General features: G+C 41.5%; 1 pseudogene across 1 annotated transcript; it reads right to left on the bottom strand.

Annotated features, from left to right (window-relative positions):
- Nucleotides 1–3,600: 3,600 nt before the first annotated feature.
- On the bottom strand, nucleotides 3,601–4,816 carry LOC309654145 (keratin, high-sulfur matrix protein, IIIA3 pseudogene; annotated as a pseudogene). The gene has a single exon. The product of its transcript is annotated as a keratin, high-sulfur matrix protein, IIIA3 pseudogene (transcript).
- Between the last annotated feature and the right edge of the window lie 3,734 nt (nucleotides 4,817–8,550).

Genomic DNA, 8,550 nt, shown 5'->3' with positions numbered 1-8,550 from the left:
AGCTTGTTTCAATGTCTTGGCAGTTATGAATAATGCTCTCATGTACATGGGAGTGCAGATATCACTTTGAGGTAGTGATTTCATCTCATTTGGATGTATTCCAAGATGTGAGATTACCGGATCATAGGGTAGTTCTATTTTTAACTTTTTGAGGAGCCTCCATACTGTTTTCCATAGTAGCTGTACGAATTTACATTCCTACCAACAGTGCACCAGGGTTCCCTTTTCTCCACATCCTCACCAGCATTCGTTATCTCTTGTCTTCTTGATGATACCCATTCTAACAGGTGTGAGGTGCTATCACATTGTGGTTTTGATTTGCATCTCCCTGGTGATTAGTGATGTTGAACACCTTTTCATGTACTTGTTGACCATCTCTATGCCTTCTTTGAAAAAATGTTTACAAATCCTCTACCCGTTTGTTAAGTGAATTGGTTTTTGGTTTTGTCTTGTTTTGTGTTGTTCTGGTGTTATTTAGGAGTTCCTTAATTTTTTGGATATTAACTGCTTATCAGATATATAGTTTGCAAATAATTTCTCCCATTCAGTGGGCTGCCTTTTCATTTTGTCAATGATTTCTTTTGCTCTGTAGAAGCTTTTTAGTTGGATGTAGTTCCATTTGCTGGCTTTTGTGTTTCTTGCTTGTGCTTTGCTCTTTTCAAGCCACATTGTCTGATAATCAATTTTTCCTGTTGCTGGGGGTGGGGCATCTTCCTAATGATCTCATTTTGTGCAAGGAGAACCTCTCTCGAGGAACACCTCAGTTAAGAAGACGAATTTCCCCACTCCAAACACTTCTGAGTCAAAACTGTTCCAAAATGATTTTTCTCTCCCTTTTATAAAGATCCACAAAGAGGAAGAGTTCACTAGCCCTTCAGCAGGCAATTCTGGTGTTTATTCAGTCTAAGACACTCATCCTACCCCATGCCCAATTTCATTTCCAGGCAGAGAAAATATGGGTCATGTGTAAATAATTCATGCCACAAACCCTGTGAATTGACACTGGTGGCAAGTCATGTGCTATTTTCTGATGCCACTTATCCTAAAACCATACAACACTCATTAAATACTTTGCCACTTACTATGGGTCCTTGGGTCTTGAGGGATAATAAATATATGTAATCAAGGTTGTTGTGAAGATTAAGTGAGCTAATAAGTGTGAAGCAGTAAGAACAGCGCCTGGCACTTAGTGTCTTATATTTGTTAAGTTAGTAAATATATTTTAATAGGTCATGTTACACTGGTGCCTTATAAACTCCAAATTTTGAACTCAGAACAAAGATGAATGTTTTTGATATGGCAAATGGCCACTTCTCTGTTCAAATCACTGTAGAACACATATTAAATAAGATTTTTCAGTGGGGAGTTTCATTAACAGACTAAACTAAAAATGCCTGCAGGAAGATATAGAGCTCCCTCTATGTGAACACCAATCTCTGTAAAGGGGAGTCAGGCTATCGATGTAGAACTGACAAGACAAATACGTGTCAGAATCGTGGAGAGTGGATTAACCCTACCGAAAGTACCACAACCCATGCAAGAGAGTGAGGTCTTAGAAAAACATCCTTAAAAGAAAAGGCTGAAAACCAGACAGTTTCTTAGTGGTGATGGGCAACAGATTTTGCATAAGGAATGCTAGGGCTTTATTTAACCCAACAATTTCCGACCATCACATTGTGAACAAATTTTAACATGAAAAGTACTGTCTTGTTGAGTTTTCAATTCTCAATTGTCTATACAAATGGAGAATAACAATTGTACATATAATCTGAAACAGCTAGCAATGTTTAAAAATTCTTCATTCAGAACATAGCAAAAGTGCCCTTTGCTTTATGCAATTGAGATGATCGTAAAATGCTAAAATATAAATTCAATGTTTAATAATTTGATCACATTTGAAAGATCTCATGGACCTCCCTGGTGGTTCCGTGGCTAAGAATCCGCGCTCCCAATGCAGGGGCCCGGGTTCGATCCCTGGTCAGGGAACTTGATCTCATATGCCGCAGCTGAGTGTTTGCATGCCACAACGAAGACCTGGCGCGGCCAAACAAACAAAATAAATAAATAAATATTTAAAACACCCAAAAGATCTCCGAGAAGTCCACTATTTACAACACGGTGGTATACTCTTATATGTAATAAAAGACCTCTTTAGGAGTACAAACCGCTGCTCTCTAGCTTATCTGCTTTAAATTCATTTACACTTTGATAGTTACATTTTCAAGAGCATAGCATAATTGTGAGAAAAGTTTAAATAATTTCCCCCAAATAGGTACAGGTTTTAGACAATCCAGTTCATCTAAAAATAAAATGTATGTTCATTTTTAAAAGTATATAATTGAGAAAAAAATGAAGAAGAAGATGAATATTATTACCAGTTACTGTTAGATTTTGTTGCCTAATGTTCCAGGTATTTTTTAGGCATAAAAACACATAGGGGGCTTCCCTGGTGGCGCAGTGGTTGAGAATCCGCCTGCCAATGCAGGGGACACGGGTTCGAACCCTGCTCTGGGAAGATCCCACATGCCGCGGAGCTACGAGGCCCGTGAGCACAACTACTGAGCCTGCGCGTCTGAAGCCTGTGCTCCGCAACAAGAGAGGCCGCGATAGTGAGAGGCCCGCGCACCGCGAGGAAGAGTGGCCCCCGCTTACCGCAACTACAGAAAGCCCTCGCATAGAAACGAAGACCCAACACAGCCATAAATAAATAAATAAATAAGTTTTAAAAAAACACATAGACACGGACACACAGAACACATACTCCCTCACAAGATAGGTTCATATTTTACTGCTTCCTTATTTTTTACTTAAAAATGACACGACCATTGCATGAGGTTTCCTAATAGGTTTACAGTCGTCAACTATTTTTGGTATTTCTTATATTATGTATTATATTATGTATCAGACTTTTTTCTGATTTACAGCTCATGTCCCTAAGTAGATTATAACCTCTTCAAAGCAGGAACCGCCTTTGATTCCTTTATATTCCCTCAGGGTGGTCAACTCAGTGCCTTATTCCCAGTAGATGTTCAAAAAATACTTGTAGATTGGCAGTGATTAACGTGCGTGAAAAATGCCTTCAATGCCCAGTTCCTGAGCACAAAGATAAGCAGCCCTGGAGAGCCAGTATGGATTTAATATCCACACAAGTCGACATTGTGAATCACATGCCAAATAACAGCCAGCGCTGTAGTACATAGAAGGGAGTGTCTATTACCTGAAGAAGCAGTTCTACTTGGTCACAAAATATGACAGTTCCTCTGCGCAGAGGAACGTGTCTCCGATCATAGTAAGAGGAAATGTTTGGCTTAAATGCTTAATGTCAGGGGGCTTGCGTTCTCCTGGGTCTTTTCTGAACATCAGTGGTTATAATGACATTAAGAAACGTATTTGATCGTTCATTACTCATTGCTCCTTAGCTTCAAAAACAGGCGATTGGCCAGATGCCACTCAAGGTTCCTTCCACCTCTAACATACTGGGCTTTCTGTGCTGTGCCAGCAGGTGTGAGTTCAGTGAATGAATACTCAGACTGGGAATATAAGTGGTAACCCCAGTGTAGACTCCTTACTGGTCATTTTTGAAGAACATTTCTGAGGTGTGCGGCACCTGTCTGGAGCCATGGGCATCTGTGACTCTGTATATGTGATGAAGATATAGCTGTGCCCACCTTCCTTAGCTACTGTGTCCTATAAATGCCATCTACAATGATAAGAAGGAAACTACCCAGACTTAGGTTATTTTAGAGAACAATTTAAGAGGATTATCCTGTATCTTGCTTTCAATGTCTCTGGAAAATTCAGACAGAATCTCCTTAAAGGAAATATCACGAAGACCATGATTTCTATGCTGGGAGTGCTGAATTTATTAGAAAACCAACATTATATAGGAGGGAGCTGGGGTCTTGAGAGGACAGGATATTCTTGAGAAGTAGTTCGTTTGAAAAGGGTCTTCGGTGCCTCTTATAAGCTAGTTAGAAGAGAGGAGGAATGGGCTTCTCGAGAAGAGCCCTGCCACTTTCTGCTGTGAAGCTGTGGGACAGCAGGATGGAGCCGGCCGTCTCTGGGGGACCCGTAGTGATGATGCGCTCCTAGGATGCATTGCTCAGCAGCAGGAGGAAGTGCTGCAGGTGGCCCAGCAGGGGTCCGGCTGGCAGCAGGGGTGGCGGCAGCACGGGGACTGCACAGAGACGGGATGGCAGCAGGTGGTGGTCCAGCAGCAGGGGCGGCAGACCACGGCCTGGCAGGACGTGGGGCAGCAGGTGATGGGGCGGCAGCAGCCGTCCTGCAGGCTGCACGGGGCGCAGCAGACTGGGCGGCAGCGGGGCTCACAGATGGGGCGCGTGCAGCGGGGCACGCAGGTCACGGGGCGGCACACGGTGGTCTTGCAGTACACTGGGCGGCAGCAGCGGGGGTCGTGGCAGCAGCGGGGCTGGAAGCAGCCTCCGGCGCAGCCCAGGGAGGAGGAGATGGGGCCGAAGCAGGAGCCGGTCATGGCGGTGTCTGGGGCTGAGTTGGCTTGAGCTGGTGAGAAGAGTTGAGAGTTCTCAGGTGTGAATGTCTTCCTCCTGCTCTGGGCCCTTTATATACCCTGGTCAGCTGCTGATGACCCCTCTTGTTTATCTTTTGGCCAATTAAGTAGACATTTGTTTTGACTAATGATTGCATTGCTGGTGAAATACTCCTGATCTCATTAAAGAACATGTGTTACATCCCTAAATATGGATGTATTCACGCCGTTCATCATCAAAACCTCAGCACTCCTCTGCGCCATTTGAAGGGGTAGCAGCTCTTCATGCTTATTTTGAGTTGATGGCACCTGGCAAATCCTGGGCAAAAGGGGCCTAAAGGGGCTGCATTTTTAAAGAAATTAAACATATAAGGGTTTCTAGAGCACTGACTAGATCCTATCCTTGACCCCCAAGAGATTCCCTGAAACACCTACATGTGAATCAGACAGGTGTCCGACACAGTCTTTTGTGTGGATTCCTTGGGAAAACATTTATGTTTCACTTGATGTATAGTGCAATGTACATGCCTTGAATAGTACTGCAGCTCATATGCTTGTATCGGAAAGGCAAAAGTTTATTTTCATAAACCAAGTGAGTATTAGAATAAAATATCCAAGAGTACCATCGTGTTTTTTTCTTTTTCTTTTTTCCAGCGCATGTTGTGGCATCTCTGATCTGGCTGGTCAGAGAATATTGATTTTCACTGAGGCATGACCTGTTTTATACTTGCCTTTCTTGTGTGTGTGATATGGAATCGTGTAATGAGAAGTTTTTTCTTACTATACCTTGACATGGGTGCTACAACTATGAAGGGATAAGACAGAGGTTTGTTCTCCATCACAGATGTAGAAAACAAATTTATGGTCACCAGAGGGGAAAGGCGGGGACGGAGAAATTGGAACATTGGGATTGACATGTACACACTACTATATATAAAATAGATAGCTAATAAGGACCTACTGTATAGCACAGGGAACTCTACTCAATACTCTGGAATGACCTGTATGGGAGAAGAATCTAAATAAGTGTGGATATATGTATATGAATAACTGATTCACTTTGCTGTACAGCAGAAAGTAACACAACATTGAAAATCAACTATAATCCAATAAAAATTAATTTCAAAAACAGACAGGATTTTTCAGCAAACAGTGTACACGTATATGATACACTGTTCAAAGCAGTGGATTGGGGAGGTAACGCAGCTGTTGTCTGATGGAATGGCTAGAAGTGTGATTCAAGGACATGCTTCTTTGGGAATCATTGCCACGGGCAGTTGAGGAATTGCGTGGGGAAAACGGGCTCATTACTTTTCACCTTTACTCCTATGATTCACCAGACAGGGTTTTGGATCACTTTAGGATCATTTCCATAATTCAAAAGAATGTGCCTCAGGCCCCAGGAGCTAAAGCTTCCCAAATGGAATTTCAAGCATAATGTCAAAACTTATAACGAAATGCAAATTGACTGGATGTAAATTGACACATTTGGGGAAACAGAGGAGGGAGAAATCAAGTACAATGTCATCGATGTAGACCTTCAACTCTCTCTCTCTCACGTTCTGTTGTCCATGGGCACTCGTGATTTTTTCAAAGCGGTAACCAGAGCCTAGATTAAAAAAACTTGTATGTTCTGCTCTCTTTTCTCTTTTTTTCCCCAGCTTTCTTGAGATATAATTGACATATAACATTGTGTCATTTTAGGTGCACATTGTGATGGTCTGATACACATGCGTATTGCAAAATGTTTCCCACAAAGAGGTTAGTTAACAGGTCCTTCACCTTACGTCACTATCATTGTGTTGTTGTTACGATGAGAACATTAAAGCTCTACTTTCATAGCACCTTTTGAGTAGACAGTACACATTTGTCCCGTGCACAACACGGGTTTGGACTGCACGGGTCCACTTATAAGCAGATGTTTTTCAGTAGTAAGTACTACAGTGCCATACGACCTAAGGTTGGTTTCATCATGGAGAGGGAGGAAATGCAAGTACAGAGAAACCATAGATACAGAACCTCGGATATGGAGGGCAGAGGGTCGGTGCCCCTAAGCCCAGAGTAGTTCAAGGGTCAACTATAGTATTGTTAACATAGTCACCGTGCTGTTCATTAGATCCTCAGAATTCATTCATCTCGTGACTGGAAGTTTGTATCTTTTGACCAACATCTCCCCATTTCTCCTACCCCTCAGCCCCTGGCAATTACCTTTCTAGTCTATGTTTCTTTGAGTTTGATGGTTTTGATTCCACGTGTAAGTGATATCATATTATATTTATCTTTCTCTGTTTGACTTATTTCACTCAGCATAATGCCTTCAGGGTCCATCCATGTTATCCCAAAAGGCAGAATTTCCTTCTTTTTATGGGTGAATTATATGTAGAAAACATTTTGTTTATCCATTCATCTGTTGTTGGACGTTTAGCTTGTTTCAATGTCTTGGCAGTTATGAATAATGCTCTCATGTACATGGGAGTGCAGATATCACTTTGAGGTAGTGATTTCATCTCATTTGGATGTATTCCAAGATGTGAGATTACCGGATCATAGGGTAGTTCTATTTTTAACTTTTTGAGGAGCCTCCATACTGTTTTCCATAGTAGCTGTACGAATTTACATTCCTACCAACAGTGCACCAGGGTTCCCTTTTCTCCACATCCTCACCAGCATTCGTTATCTCTTGTCTTCTTGATGATACCCATTCTAACAGGTGTGAGGTGCTATCACATTGTGGTTTTGATTTGCATCTCCCTGGTGATTAGTGATGTTGAACACCTTTTCATGTACTTGTTGACCATCTCTATGCCTTCTTTGAAAAAATGTTTACAAATCCTCTACCCGTTTGTTAAGTGAATTGGTTTTTGGTTTTGTCTTGTTTTGTGTTGTTCTGGTGTTATTTAGGAGTTCCTTAATTTTTTGGATATTAACTGCTTATCAGATATATAGTTTGCAAATAATTTCTCCCATTCAGTGGGCTGCCTTTTCATTTTGTCAATGATTTCTTTTGCTCTGTAGAAGCTTTTTAGTTGGATGTAGTTCCATTTGCTGGCTTTTGTGTTTCTTGCTTGTGCTTTGCTCTTTTCAAGCCACATTGTCTGATAATCAATTTTTCCTGTTGCTGGGGGTGGGGCATCTTCCTAATGATCTCATTTTGTGCAAGGAGAACCTCTCTCGAGGAACACCTCAGTTAAGAAGACGAATTTCCCCACTCCAAACACTTCTGAGTCAAAACTGTTCCAAAATGATTTTTCTCTCCCTTTTATAAAGATCCACAAAGAGGAAGAGTTCACTAGCCCTTCAGCAGGCAATTCTGGTGTTTATTCAGTCTAAGACACTCATCCTACCCATGCCCAATTTCATTTCCAGGCAGAGAAAATATGGGTCATGTGTAAATAATTCATGCCACAAACCCTGTGAATTGACACTGGTGGCAAGTCATGTGCTATTTTCTGATGCCACTTATCCTAAAACCATACAACACTCATTAAATACTTTGCCACTTACTATGGGTCCTTGGGTCTTGAGGGATAATAAATATATGTAATCAAGGTTGTTGTGAAGATTAAGTGAGCTAATAAGTGTGAAGCAGTAAGAACAGCGCCTGGCACTTAGTGTCTTATATTTGTTAAGTTAGTAAATATATTTTAATAGGTCATGTTACACTGGTGCCTTATAAACTCCAAATTTTGAACTCAGAACAAAGATGAATGTTTTTGATATGGCAAATGGCCACTTCTCTGTTCAAATCACTGTAGAACACATATTAAATAAGATTTTTCAGTGGGGAGTTTCATTAACAGACTAAACTAAAAATGCCTGCAGGAAGATATAGAGCTCCCTCTATGTGAACACCAATCTCTGTAAAGGGGAGTCAGGCTATCGATGTAGAACTGACAAGACAAATACGTGTCAGAATCGTGGAGAGTGGATTAACCCTACCGAAAGTACCACAACCCATGCAAGAGAGTGAGGTCTTAGAAAAACATCCTTAAAAGAAAAGGCTGAAAACCAGACAGTTTCTTAGTGGTGATGGGCAACAGATT

Source organism: Balaenoptera physalus (assembly GCF_965194825.1).
Source record: "Balaenoptera physalus genome assembly, contig: HAP1_SCAFFOLD_2124, whole genome shotgun sequence".
Lineage (NCBI taxonomy): Eukaryota > Metazoa > Chordata > Mammalia > Artiodactyla > Balaenopteridae > Balaenoptera > Balaenoptera physalus.
The sequence above is the reverse complement of the archived record's forward strand: the minus strand, read 5'-3'. Positions and strand labels throughout refer to the sequence as shown.